The sequence below is a fragment of the Aptenodytes forsteri genome, unplaced genomic scaffold (assembly GCF_000699145.1).
Source record: "Aptenodytes forsteri isolate BGI_AS27 unplaced genomic scaffold, ASM69914v1 Scaffold167, whole genome shotgun sequence".
NCBI classification, from domain to species: domain Eukaryota; kingdom Metazoa; phylum Chordata; class Aves; order Sphenisciformes; family Spheniscidae; genus Aptenodytes; species Aptenodytes forsteri.
Genome location: NW_008795926.1, coordinates 2107272 through 2121560, shown reverse-complemented (window position 1 = coordinate 2121560; position 14289 = coordinate 2107272). Strand labels below are relative to the sequence as shown.

Sequence of the window (14289 nt, the reverse complement as noted above, 5' to 3'; positions counted from 1 at the left end):
GGGGCCCGCGGGCCCCTCCACGGCAGTGCCGGGAGACCCAGCAGCCTCCCTGTCCTCCTTGTTGCTCGTCAGGTAGGTAAGCTGGAATGAATGTTGGGCTCAAGGCCTGTGACGTAGCTCAAGCCAAACGCAGGCTTCATGGAAGCAGAATTACTAATGAGCCTAGTACAGTGCTGACCTGGCCAGGAAGGCTGAGAGAGAGCACGTGAGGAAAAAAGCATCAAAAAGGTTGGGACCAATATTCTCCCAGGAGTGGCTGTCATGTCTGGGAACTGAAAGGGGTTTTGGTTTTTTTTCCTATCCCTCAAAATAGCAGCACTTGAAACAGAACAGCAACTTCAGTGACACGGCAACTGTAACATCAAGGCAAGAGCACTGATGTAAGTTAACCTGCAAGTTGGCTTTTCAGTGTTGTCTTAGAAGCATGATCTGCACCTTTAGCAGAAGCCTTGTTTGAGTGCTTTACAGTTTGAATACAGAACTCAGGTTTTCCAGCTGCTTTCCCACAGAGCTGCAGTCCGCCCACTGTCCTCCACTCATCGGGATTTCAGAAGATTACCTGCGGTGACACAGACATGTCAGACTGCAGGTCATGCCTGGCATGATGTGGAGCAGCTCCTTGGCCACCTGCTTCTTTGCACGTGCAGGTTTGCAGAAGCAAACCAGGGATCTTACTTGCTGTTTGCAAGCCTGAAGTCAGTGTGGGCTCTGCATTTCAAGGGTGTGGTCATGTGTGAAAGAATGGCACTGCATAAAGAAGTAGGGAAATTAATGGCGTATCTTGGCTGCTTTAATTCAGGACTAAGAATTGGAAAAATGCTGCTGTACCAGGCAGAGCACTCCAGTGGCAAGGGGGGACATGAGAGACAACTGTCCTTTAAACACACAAAGGGTGGCTGTGGCAGGCCATCCATGCTGCTTGGACTCTGACTGAGGCCAAAAGTCTTGAAGCTCGGATTAATGCTAGAAGCCGAATAAAGCTGACTGTCCCTCCTGGCTGCATGTAGGCTTAGGTGGCCTTGCCGGAAAGGGAGCTCCTCACTCTCTGGGCAGCACCGAGGATCTTACTGCTCGTGTCTCCCCAGTGTGGGGCGCTTCCCACCTGCTCCCACAGTAAGTGCCCGATACTGGTGCTAGACTGGAGCACACAGGGATGTGAAATCCACTGTACTCGGCCTCTCTTGGATGGATTTGTTCCTTGCTGTTTTTTTAGGCTTAGCTTACAATTTGCTGGATGAGCCATGGAAAATAGAGCCGTGTGTGAGAAACTGCCTGCCTTTGCCAACGAAAGCTGTTCTTCACTGTCTCTGTCCCCAGAGTGCTTAAGAAAGTAATCCAATAGCATAAAGTTGAAAAAATAGTGAGTGAGGCACACGGCTAACATTTTGCATGCTGTTGTTTCCTCTCCATGATCCCTACTCATTCTTTTTAACTGCTATTACAGAGGTGCAGGGATTACTGACGGGAAGTATCAGTTAGTCATTACAGGCATATTTGTTTTCAATGACAGGTGTATTTATGTCTGTTGAAGGTTGTTTTGAAAACAAGTCTGATCCAGACTGTAACAAAGCAAAGCTGTAACATCCAAAGATGGCAGCTATTTTTGTGCTGCAGCACATAGGAATCTGGCTCAATCCATCAGTAAATTCAGCTGGTGCTCTCCTGCCTGCCCTCCCTCTCGTATTACTGGTCTCTAGCAGGAAAAGCCAAACAGGCAGGCAGGTCCTGAACCGTCACAGTCCTCAGGATGGCATTTTTCTGAAAGGTGAAACTGGCACAGGAATGCACTAACAGACTGGATGGATGTTGGTGGTGTATAGCCCATCTGGCCTTCCTTTCCTGATAGCTGCAGAGGGAGGTGGACACCCCAGCTAAACCTCCCTGTGCGGTGAGTCAGAGCTCACCATGAACTTCATATGAGAAAAGGGTCCTGACGCACCAAGTGCTGCACAAGCACACAAGAAGCAGACTTTGGCTTTGTGGCTAGACACAGCTACGGCCAACCTGATCTCGTGCTGGCAGCAGTCCTGCGTCTGGAGACCTCCAGAGGTCCTTCCAGCCAACGCTCGCAGGATGCCAACTCTGGCAGAGCATTAACAGAAGGGAAGGAAAGGTTTCCATTTTATATTTGGGCTCCACTGGGAAATGGATGCAAAGGGAGATACACAATCTTGCTGCAGTTAGGCAGCACAAATGATCTGCACTAAAACGGGGGGTTAAACCCAGTCCTCATCAGTCCCAGACCCGTTCTTTAAGTGAGAACTGAGCGAGTGCCTTGGAATCAAAATTTTTAAGGGAAGAATTTTACCTTTTTTCCTGGCAGATAATTTAGAAAAATTGATTTTCATATCTCTCCCAATTCTAAAGTAGTCAGTTTTCTGCACTCCCCTCCTGCATCCCTCCAGCTCTCTTGCTACCCTGCGAGAGCAGCTTGAGCACCAAGCCTGGAGTGAGCCGTGCCTCGTGCTGACCAGGTCACCCGTCTGTAGTGGCTGGGGGGCGGGATCCAGGCACCGGTTGGGGTGCAGAATCACAGCCCGCAGCTTAGGGTAGCTGTACCCCCGTGAGGACCTCACTTTGCCTGCCAGACAGGTGTCTGGCTTCACGTGCGACTGTCCGCTGCCTCACAAGCTGCAAGACTTAGTTTCCTATGCTCCAGAGCTCTGCTATGGCACCAGGAGGCCACATAAGCTTACGGTGACGATTATGTCCTTTCTCTGCTCTCTGAATTACAGTCTAGTGACCTGCAGTAGAGTTTTGCTTTTCTCAGCTTTCAGACCACAAGGCCGGAAATGAGTCCTTCCGTCGAAGTGCATTTGCTGTAGTCTCAAAATAAGATGCACCCGTCTGCGGCCAGCATCCTGAGAGAGGCTGCGTAGGGGAACAGCCTGTGTCATTTCTGTCTCTCTGTTCTTGAGAATATTTTTTATGGGTCCCGAAAAAAACACCCCACCCCAAGACCCATGTCTTGCAGGAAGAGATGTGTGACTTGAAATCAGCCTGAGGTTCCAGAGAGTCCTTAAACCTGTGTAAAACCAAGCTTTGGTTCTCGTTGCTGGTGAGGCAAACCACATGCCGGGCCATGCGAGGAGGCATTGTTATCCCCCCTGCTGGGCATCCACTGGGGAGGGATGCGGAGAAGCTGGAGAGAGGCCAGCAAACAGCTGCAAGCCGGGAAGGGGTGTGGGGCACATGGCCTGCAGGCAGAGCTGGCAGGAGCTGGGCTTGGCTACCCTGGCTGAAGGGAGGCAGGAGGGGGGTTTAACATCAGCCTAAAACTGCTGGAAAGGCAGCTGCAAATTGCTGAAGGCTTTTTGGTAGCCTCAGCTGGTGCAATGAGGGGCAACAGCCACACGGCACTGGGGGGTTGTAGTTGGCACAACTCCTTCGCCAGCAGCCCTGGAACAAGGCACCAGGGAGGTGGGGATGATCCCTGTCCTGGGAGGGCGTTTTAGCTGTGGCCACATGAAGCCTGGGGGACTGGGAGAGGCAGCTGCAAATTGCTGAAGGCTTTTTGGTAGCCTCAGCTGGTGCAATGAGGGGCAACAGCCACACGGCACTGGGGGGTTGTAGTTGGCACAACTCCTTCGCCAGCAGCCCTGGAACAAGGCACCAGGGAGGTGGGGATGATCCCTGTCCTGGGAGGGCGTTTTAGCTGTGGCCACATGAAGCCTGGGGGACTGGGAGAGCCCTGCCACCAGTGGGGCTTGGGCCGAGAGCCCTGGCACTGCTGGGGCCCTGTGAACTGCGGACCACGTTCTGTCTTATCCGACCCTGTCCTTCCGTCGAAGTGCATTTGCTGTAGTCTCAAAATAAGATGCACCCGTCTGCGGCCAGCATCCTGAGAGAGGCTGCGTAGGGGAACAGCCTGTGTCATTTCTGTCTCTCTGTTCTTGAGAATATTTTTTATGGGTCCCGAAAAAAACACCCCACCCCAAGACCCATGTCTTGCAGGAAGAGATGTGTGACTTGAAATCAGCCTGAGGTTCCAGAGAGTCCTTAAACCTGTGTAAAACCAAGCTTTGGTTCTCGTTGCTGGTGAGGCAAACCACATGCCGGGCCATGCGAGGAGGCATTGTTATCCCCCCTGCTGGGCATCCACTGGGGAGGGATGCGGAGAAGCTGGAGAGAGGCCAGCAAACAGCTGCAAGCCGGGAAGGGGTGTGGGGCACATGGCCTGCAGGCAGAGCTGGCAGGAGCTGGGCTTGGCTACCCTGGCTGAAGGGAGGCAGGAGGGGGGTTTAACATCAGCCTAAAACTGCTGGAAAGGCAGCTGCAAATTGCTGAAGGCTTTTTGGTAGCCTCAGCTGGTGCAATGAGGGGCAACAGCCACACGGCACTGGGGGGTTGTAGTTGGCACAACTCCTTCGCCAGCAGCCCTGGAACAAGGCACCAGGGAGGTGGGGATGATCCCTGTCCTGGGAGGGCGTTTTAGCTGTGGCCACATGAAGCCTGGGGGACTGGGAGAGCCCTGCCACCAGTGGGGCTTGGGCCGAGACCCCCCGAGAGCCCTGGCACTGCTGGGGCCCTGTGAACTGCGGACCACGTTCTGTCTTTATCCGACCCTCGGCAGCACAGCAGGGAGGATTGGTAATTTAGGCCTGTCTCTGAGAGGTAGCCAATGAACTGTGTCTTGGACTAATTAGGCTTTAGGGCTCAGGAACTCCGTTCCAGTTGCCTGGCCTCTGTTTTGACCCCTCTTTTCTTTGAAGTTCATAGAGAAGAGGGGAAAGGAAATGAGAGGAGAGGCCCTGCTTTTCCTGTAAAATGCCTCATTCCTTATAAAATCGTTTGGCAGAAATCTCTCTCAGCTGGACAGGCTGAATACTTTAATACACGCCTGCAGTCATTTTCCTCCCTTGTCTCATTCCTCTGGCTGCTCAGTCGCTGCTCTGCATCAGTAAAACCGTGGGTGCACACACAGAAATAATCCTCGAAGAGGTAGCAGAGAAGATCTCCAAAAGCATGTTAGGGGGCTCTGAGTTGCAGCAGCTGTGTTATTTCCTGGACTGGCTGGAAGTGCACAGCACCACGCAGTGCGGTGGGACCAGCTCCAGCTCAGCTTTGGGTTTTCAGACCTTACCTCCAGGCAAGCCTGCTGGGACACACAGCTTGCAGCAGCCTTTGCCAGTCCATGGAGAAACCACACCAAACATCCTCCCTCCTGCATTAACACACAAGGAGGAAAGCAGCCCAGGCATGATGAGGGAGAGGCACATAGTGTCTCAGATCTGTCCTGGGCACTAGGGATGTTTCAGAGCAGCGGGCAGCTGAAAGCCCCAAAGGAAGGCAGCCATATTCCCTCCCTTCCACCGTAACACAGAAACACCAGGAGGTCTTGTTAGGAAGGCATCTCTGGAGGTCTGTAGTCCAACTCCCCGGTCCAAAGCTAGATCAGGTTGTGCTGAGCCTTGTCAAGTTGAGTTCTGCGCACCTCCAAGGATGGAGATCTGGTCTCTGAGATGCACCACCCTCACATGGAGGAATCTTCTCATGCCCAGCTGGAATGTCCCATCTTGCAGCATGTACCCGTTGCCCCATGTCCTGTCCTTGTCTGCCTCTGAGAAGAGTCTGGCTCAGTTTTTTCCATAACCACCATTTAGGCAGCAGATGACCCCTATGAGGACCCCCCAGCTGTCTCTTCTCCAGGCTGGGGAAGCCCAGTTCCCTCAGCATCTATTCATACACCCTGTGCTGCAGCCTCATCGCCACCTTGGTGGTCACTGCTGGACTCCCTCCAGTTTGTCAGTGTCTTCCTTATACTGGGTAGCCCTGAACTGGACGCAGTGCAGAGAAGTGTCTTCAGCAGCACTACGTAGTGAGGGAGGATCTCCTCTCCTGTGCTGAACTTTGTGAGCTTGCTTCTGGCCCATTCCTCCAGCCTCTTGAGGTCACACCGGGTGGCAGGCCTTCCTCCCGAAACATAGCGACCGCTGCCACAGTTGACATTAGCTATGGGCTTCTTCTCAGCTTTTCTTGATATGGGTTGAAACCCACCTTTTCACCAGATGAGTGTGCAGTGGGTCGGCAAGGGTCCCAAGAGCTGCCTGGGGTTTCCTCCTGTCTTGGCCGGGCATCTAAGGCAAGCCGTGGGAACTGCTGTTTCCCTGGAAGGTGGCCTTGCTGCAAAAGGCGGCTCACATGGAGTGTGGTTAGAGCTGGAGCCACTCTTACTTCTCCTTTTGAGAGGTGAAAGGACAGCCCGAGTGTGGTCAGAGATTTCCTGCACCTACGTTTGGTGGTGGGCCACCTGCAGTCCTTGGGCTGGAGGTTTCACATCCTCTTTTGGACCAAGCCTACCCCACTGCTGTGGGGACAAGGACCGAATCTGGCCACAGCGGGGCCTGAGCTCTGGTTTGGGTGAACAGCCGGTGATGGGGAGTCTCCGGCTTACCCGGTGCTCCTCACGTGTGCCTGGGGGTCCAAAGGGGGTCTGCAGCAGCGTGTAAAGGGGCCGTTCTCAGACTGGCCACTGGCTTCACCTCAGCCCTCTGACTGCTGGCTTGGGCATCTCAGAAGCACTGGCACCTTCCCTAGGCTGCGAGGAGCAGCTGACCTAAGGCTGGTTGGGGAAGGAGGATGCTGGAAGGAAGAGGCCGGGGAAGATAATGCTAGCACTGGGTTGTGCAAGGAAGTTTTCTGCCCTTTGCAGTGAGGAACAGGTGCTGAGGAGCATGGGGAGATCCAGCGCAACTTGTAGATGGCCAGACAGTTGCTGCAGTTCCCATAGAGGACAGCTTTTGGGTTCCAGCCTTGTAGTGTTTCCACATACAATTAGCACAGAGTGCCTGGAGAAGCCATGCATGCAACTATGCAGCAGTGCAGGGGCATGGGGGTGCATTAAACCAATACACAGGCACCCCTTTGGGTTCCAGCCTTGTAGTGTTTCCACATACAATTAGCACAGAGTGCCTGGAGAAGCCATGCATGCAACTATGCAGCAGTGCAGGGGCATGGGGGTGCATTAAACCAATACAGCCACAGGCACCCCTGCACAGTTTTCACAGAGGTGCCCGCTATGCTTCTTATATGCATGGCTTTTGAAATCCTAAACGACTTGTGATATGAGGACAGCCAGGCATTTATTTGAGTGCATACAGAGCAGAGGAGGCCTCCTGAAAGCAAAACATGGCATGGTATACTTAGGCTATATCATCTTAGAGGAGGAGACCACGTTACAGATTTATTTCTGAAGCTGGACCTTGCAGCCCGTTGGAATAATTTTAATGTGTGACTCATGTCAAAACTGCTTCAAGGTTAGAAGTGAAATTAGAAATTAGGCTGAAATGGCTGTTATTCACAGGCAAAAATTGATTCAAGACATTTGCCTTTCAGTTTTAAGGACTGCAGGCGGGGGAGAACTGTGAGAAGAGTAATTTCTGTGTAACTGGAGACTAATCACAAATAATGACATTCCTTGGTGACATTAAATAGGATTGATTATATTTAACTTGCAGCCTGTTACATTTCTCAGTCGTAATCTTGGGCTGGGCTCTTGGACGGTTTTACAAATGAGGCAAGATGTGATAACATGAGCAGCAGGGGTAAGGAAGGGACAGGGCATGGTGTTCGTGGCTTGGCATGTGGCAGCCTTTCTTCAGGGTTAGCCCCAGTCCCGGTCCCTGCCTGGGGATTGTCAGCACCAGCAAGACGCTCGGTCTCCTCTCCCAGGAGCAGTGGTCTCGCTGCTCCGTCACCAGTGTGAAATGCCTTTGCCCATGACTGAGGCTTGGCTCTGGAGCAAAACAAACCATTTGACAGCGCAGCGAGGCTCATCTGCGCTCGGGTTGCAGGCTCAGAGGGCTGGGGTTTGATGTTACGAGCTGGCCACCGCGCTTTCCTGTGCGGCATGGAAGGAAAGCATCCAGGTGGCTGGGGTTTCAGGCACCAGTGGCACGAGCAAGAGCTGTCTCTTCAGGCCATTCTTCCCTGACACACCAAACAAAAGCACTTTCGGTGCCTCAAAATGTCTGAGCTGCCTGCCCTTTGTTTGGCTGTGTCTCTGCCTCTGGGTGTCTCTTGGTGGGTGCAGTCCAGGGGACCAGCTGCTGTGCCTTTGAACAGGCAGCATCCTGCTGGAGAAGGGTGCTTTCTCCCAGATTAAGTGGGTGCAGGACAACCACAACTCCTCTCACCCATCTGTGCGGGAGGCTGAGTAGGGGGAAAATTCTCCAGGCTTTTTCCCCAGCTGGCAAGGGAGGGCTGGGTTGATGGGAGGGACTGGCACTGGGACAGAGAGACACTCCAGCAGCCTGTACTGCTGCCGGGCTTGCAGGGTATGGCAGCGTGGGAGCTGGTGTCGTCTTGCTGCTCTGTGTGTAGCCTGGCCATAACGAACCTCACAGTGGACAAGGCACACTTGGGAGACAAGCAGAATCCTCCAATTAAGTGTTTTGGGTTTTTTAAATTAATATCTGCAATATCAGCATGCAGCAGGGTGGCTGGATGAGATCCCCAAGTGTCCTGTCACTGAGGAGCACACACCTCACAGGGGCTGAAGTCAAAGTTTGAGAGTCTTGGAAATATCTTCTGGGACCCTCCCCTTACTGTTTTTATAGCCAGGACCTCAAGTTGAGTGGAGGGAAGTCCAGCTCCTCCTGGCAAAGGGAGAAAAGCCAGCTACTTGACATTCAGAAAAAGCAAAGCTGTCTCTGAGTTGTCTTCCGTACCTGCAGAATACCCAAGAAAGCCAAGACGGGAACACCACAGCTGCCAAGGTGGGTCAGCTTGCACCCGTGTCTCATAACAAAGACAGATTTAGCGGGTATTTGCACCTAAGCAGGATTTTCTTTTATTTGTTGCAACAAGAGAAGCTGTAGGCATTGCTTAGTGATTTAATTTTAGTTATGTACCACAGACCACATTTTCTGCTTCATTGAGTAACTTAGTAAAGCACCTTCAGCCACTGTTGTTTATGACCAACTTACCTCACCCATATGGTTTCGGACCCTCAGCAGTGCTGGTGGTGGAGCCTCTGAGGGTCTCCAGTTCATCCCCCCCATTCAGATCAGGTCTGAGTGTGCTAAAGCAGCTCAACTCAGAGGTGGCAGGGGCTGGAGATGGCCCTAGGGTAGTGGAGGTGAACACCTGGGGCAGCTCCCAGTGCACCTCAGGCAGTGCGGTGTGCACACACCTCCTCATGTACCCCCATGCACAGACCGGCTGGGGGACAGGGCTGAGCCCAGGGTGACGTGCAGGGTCATACAGGAGCCAGCAGCACAGGAGTGAGCAGGGCCCCCTGAAGGTCTCCAACCCCAGCGCACAGCAGGTCTCTCCTCAGCACGAGGTCAGGACAGCTGTGGCTTTGTGCAGCCATGCCTAGGAACCCCCGCAAGGATGGAGACCTCCTCCCTCTCTGGTGCCCTGTCCCCCTGCCCATCCAAGTTGTGCTGGCTGGGGTGGCAGATTCTGTGCTTGTAACAGTGGCAATAAACACACCCACAGTACCCACCTATGCTGAGAGTATCTGCAGAAGCACACCATGCAATGAGTGCTGGTTGTGGGTCTGATGTTCACACTACAAGGCAAGGAGACCTCCTAGAGGCCTTTGAGATTTCCCAGCTTGGCTGTACAAGTCCTTGAAGCTGTTCTTGCTATGAGCAGCGGTTTGGAGCTGGGTGCCTTTGGAGGTCCCTGAATTTTCCTGTGATTCTGCTGTCGTTGCAAGTTTGCTTGGCTTTCATTCTTGTTCCTCTAAACAAGAATTTGTTGAGAACTAATTTGCCGTAGCTCGAGCACTGTTGTGGTGAGAAGGCTGCACAAAGCTTTCTTCCTTTAACTGCCACCCCAGGAGACCTTTCTCCTGGCTTATACCAAAAGGGCAGGTTGCCACCCAATGTCAGACCCTTAGCCACCTTGGGCCTTTCAGACTTGTTGGCCAGGTCACAGCACCACGCCAGTGCACAGAGGCCATGGACTCGGCAGAGGATCCAAGGATGGTCCCAGAGACTTGTTGCTGGCATTTAATGAAGAGTTTTGTACCTCTGTGGTGATAACGTGTGTGAAAGGGAGCCTCTTCTCCCTCCCAGCCCCATGTGGTCATGGGGAGTGTGGAGAGCTGGGCTTGGACTGTCTTCATCCTGACGTTCCTCTCATGAATAGCACCATGATGGAGCACCCCACGCTCCAAAACTCTGCCCCAGGAATAGGGGAAGGCCTCTCCACGACCAAGATGCACGGCTGTCTTCTGAGGGCAGTGCTGCGCTCTCGTTCACGTGCCTGAACCAAGAAAAATGTCACAACAAATACCTATGCTGGCTGTGCTTTCCTGTGACAGGAGTATGACTTCTTTCAAGGCATGTTTCAGCTTCAGGTGTCAGTTTGCTGTGCTTTTACTGGAGCCTTTATGAATGCAACAAAAAGATCTGGATAAGGAACCATCCCTCCTCTGGAGAAACTCTGTGGACACCTTTGTGGGGTAAAAATGAAAACATAACGAAACAAAAAAAACCTCACCTAGGATACATCCAGTGATAACATTGCTCAGTTACAGGTTGGCTTCAGGGTGCATGATAGCAAATGTTGGAAAAATTATTATGGTAACCATTTCACATAATTAACCTTGTTGCTTTTCAATTGCTTAATTAAATTGCCAACAGCATCATGTCTCAGGACAAACCCTGCTATTCAAAGTTTGACTAGTCAGGGAAATGATTATAAGCATCACAAGGGGTCTACAGGTAAGACCCTGAAGAAAACTCTGGCTCCCATTGTTTTCCTCTTTTCTAGATTGGATGTTTCTATTTTTACGGCTTTTAATAAAAGTCTTCCTTTGCCAGGGAACAGAAGAAGTGCAGCAATACATGTCTGCAGACAAAAGATTAAGTTCTAGAAAACATGAATTTTATATGTCTATATATACACACACGCATACATGTATATGTACATGTATACTTACATACTTTTTTTTTGTTTACAGTGCTGGAAATAATCATTATGAGGGAGTGGCGGACACAGTGAAAAGCAGAGCCTTAGTCCGGAGGGACCTCTCTAAATGGGAGGACTGGACCACCAGGATGCTCACAAAGCCCAGCAAGTAGAAGTGCCAGGGGTGCCTGGTGCACAGGGGTGAGTGAGGGATAACCCTGAGCATCAGTCCAGGCTGTAAAGTGACTGGTGGAGCTGCTGGATAGGACTTGCAGGTAACTCTGAACATGAGCTTGAACATGGGCCAAAAGTAATTCTCACTGTGAATAATGCAGACTGCTTACTGGGCTGTATGAGGAGGAGCACGGCCAGCCCAGTGGAGGGGTGTTAGAGACTGTTGTTTCTGTGAGTCCAAAAAGCTCTTCAAGATGATGCATTATAGTAAGGAGAAATGTGTGATGATGCTGGCAAAGTGCAAGAAAGATTCCTTCGCAACCCTCCACAGACCTGCCGAGGTCACGGGTTGTCAGACCAGTGGAAAGCCAAGTGTTTCAGCAGGGAGACCAAAGTGGGCAGGCGTGCTGGCAGATGGCAGGCAAGATGTTTTGCTGTGTGTTAGGCACTGGAGTGAACACTATACAGCTTGCTGGCATGGCCTAAATAACTCATTATCTGGGTAGGGCAGCCATGAGAGCCACGCAGGGGTGCAGGGTGCCAGCAGCACTATCCCTTCTGCTTCCTCCCAGGGCCATCACTCCCGGCACGCTGGAAAGGCAAAGGTTAGGGTGGGTCTTGTGACACAGCCTGATCCTTTCTCAGTCAAAATGGGAGGTTTTTGGCACTGTCTGCTGTCCTTCGGCTTGTTCTTACATTTTGTTTCTGTTAGGCGTTGTTTTCTCTGGAGGCCTGGAATCCTTGGCCACACCGTGTTCCAGTGTTGCTCTTGCCGATATCACTGTGGTTTCTGCTGGGTGGGTTTCTATCGTACCATCTCGTGTTAGTGGAGCAGAGGTTGCTGAAATGGAGCAGTCTCTGCCCAGAGCTGTTGGTGCAACAGCAGCCCATGGAGTTAAACATTAGCAGAAGTTACTTATTTCCCCTAAAGGGGGATCTTTATAGCTCTGCCCTTATTTTGTATTGCAGTCCCAGCAATACTGTAACTCTGACAGCAGGGGTTAGAAATTTGATTTGTTAAGATATTGCAATGTCGTTATGTCTGGTGCTTTTTCAGAGTTTCCTGGATGTTACTTGAAACAGGATAATCACTTACTCATGTGCAACCAACGACCACATGGAAGCTGCTCACAAAAGAAGCTGCAGCCTTTGCTAACAAAGGAACTCCTTTCTGTTTTATTTTTCCAAACAAAATTCTCAAAACAAAGTAATTAAATTTCTCCCTTTGTTCTGGCTTTTGTGTTTGCTCTCACTTACAAGCAACCCCAGTGGGGGGGATGGAAGATATGGGACTTAGAATAAGGACTGAAGTTTTTCCTGTAGGTAATTATTCCTAGTCCAGAAATGTCAGAATGGGGAAGATTTTTCTTCTTTGGACTCATTTGTCTAGTGCATTCATATTACCATAGATGGAATACTTCAGAGAAGATATAAGAGAAGGATTTCAGTTTAATCAGGTCCAGGCACAAATTTTGGACCAACAGCTAATACAGCAGAGCATCAGAACATCTGTCTCCTCTCTGCACTCAGATCCAAGAGGACTCAAGAGCTATCCAGGCATTTTTATGACAAAGTTTTGCTTATTCAAGAACTGCCTCCCCTTTTCTCCTCTTCAGTTTTCCCCTTCTTCTCCCAAGCGCAAATCAGTAACCTTTATTAAGACCAGGTCCGAAAAACATTTCTGTGTTTAAATGTGAACAGAGATGGTCGTTTGTTTTTGGGGATGTCAGTCAACCAGGAATGCGTAATCAACGTGAGTGATGAATTACACGCAGCATCTCCATCTGCTCAGGCAGCCCTGGGAGCCCGGAGCTGGACTGAATCAGGATTCCTGGGACTGAGAGCCCGAAGCAGGGGCAGGCCAGGGAGGAGTCAGCTTCCCAGAGGGGAATGAAGCTCTGGTGAGTTGGGGTGGAGCGGTTGGCACATGGGCACAGCTAGAGTGTAGGAGACGTGGTGGGAAGAAATGCTGGTGCAGGGAGACATTACATGGTGGCCGAGTGCATCCGGAGGATGGGTGGAGGGGCTGGGCTGGGTCTCTGGCCCCAGGCCGGTCTGGTGTGTGAGATGGACCTGTGGTGGAGTACCGGCATAGAGGGTACTGCATGGGGACAGCTCTGCCTGGGGAACACCAATGGGGGCCACCCCAGGGTGAAGGACCAGACCCTGCTGGAGCCAGACGTTCCATTGTTCCATCGACCACCGTTCTGGAAACGGGGCAGATAAACGTAGACCGGGCCTCACCCAGCACCACCTCTGCTCATCCGTGTTTTCAGGCAGGACACAGCTCCTCCAGAAGTGAACGGGCAGGGGGGTTTCAGTCTGCCCTAATGCTGCACCTGAGATGAATTGTCTGTGGGGAGGCTTTTCACAGCCTCAGCCCCTGGGAGTGATGTGTTGTGGCCTTTTGTCTCTCCCTCCACCCTTGCCTTTGCAGATCGTTCATGGGCTTTTGCCAGAGGCAGCCAAGACAATCTGGTGTTAACGATCCACCCTGTAGATGCTGAGGTCCTAGACCTGGGGAACCCTGCAGCTTAGGCTTTTGCAGCCACTGTGAGCCACTTCTCTTTCTTGGCCACATCCTCATACGGTGAAACGTTACATCATCTGACATCAGCTGTTGTCTCTCATTTGTTTCTCTTGGGGGAAAGGCCACTAGGCTAAATCATGGCCCCTCAGGAGGTCCTCTCTCCTGGTCGGTTTGCTGTGACTGTCACCTTCAGCAGCCACCAGAGAACAGTCACTTGGCAGGATGTGTCCTGCATCTTTGCAATGGTGAAGTGGCACAAGTGACTCGCGCAGTGTTTAGTCACCCCAGTGGGAGGGATGACTCAGCTGGGTGTTGTGCAAGTTACAGTCCTGAACGTAAAGAATGGGGATCTTCCACAGGACATCCTTCAGAGGTCCTGCGAGACTTAGACAACCAGCTGGCTTATACTAGCAGGAAATCAGAGAAACACTTAAATCAGAAGGGAGCTCTGGAGCACTCTTAACACATCCCCTGCTCAAAGCAGGCTAGCCCCAACGTCAGGTCTGGTGGTTCTGAGCCTTACCAATTTGGGTTTGGGGTATCTCCAAGACCAAAGACCCTACCAGCCCTCTGGTCCCTGGCTGCACCCCTGCTGCAGGGAAGCAGTTTTCTCTTGTGTCTAAACAGCATTTCCCCTGTGGCAACCCTTTGCCCAGACAATGGTAATGTAAGCGTGTACTTCCACCTTCGCATGGGCATCCTTCTCCTTGGGCACACAG

General features: G+C 51.7%; 1 long non-coding RNA gene across 3 annotated transcripts; it reads left to right on the top strand.

The window, feature by feature from the left end:
* Positions 1-12275, top strand: LOC103903767. 3 transcript variants are annotated; one of them, XR_002086274.1, is made up of 6 exons: positions 1-72; positions 317-380; positions 8676-8717; positions 10919-11141; positions 11753-11837; positions 12098-12275. It is a non-coding gene; the product is annotated as an uncharacterized LOC103903767 (long non-coding RNA). The 3 variants fall into 3 exon arrangements; XR_657865.1 differs by lacking the exon at positions 8676-8717; XR_657866.1 differs by lacking the exon at positions 8676-8717 and having other exon boundaries at positions 314-380.
* The last annotated feature ends 2014 nt before the right edge of the window (positions 12276-14289 follow it).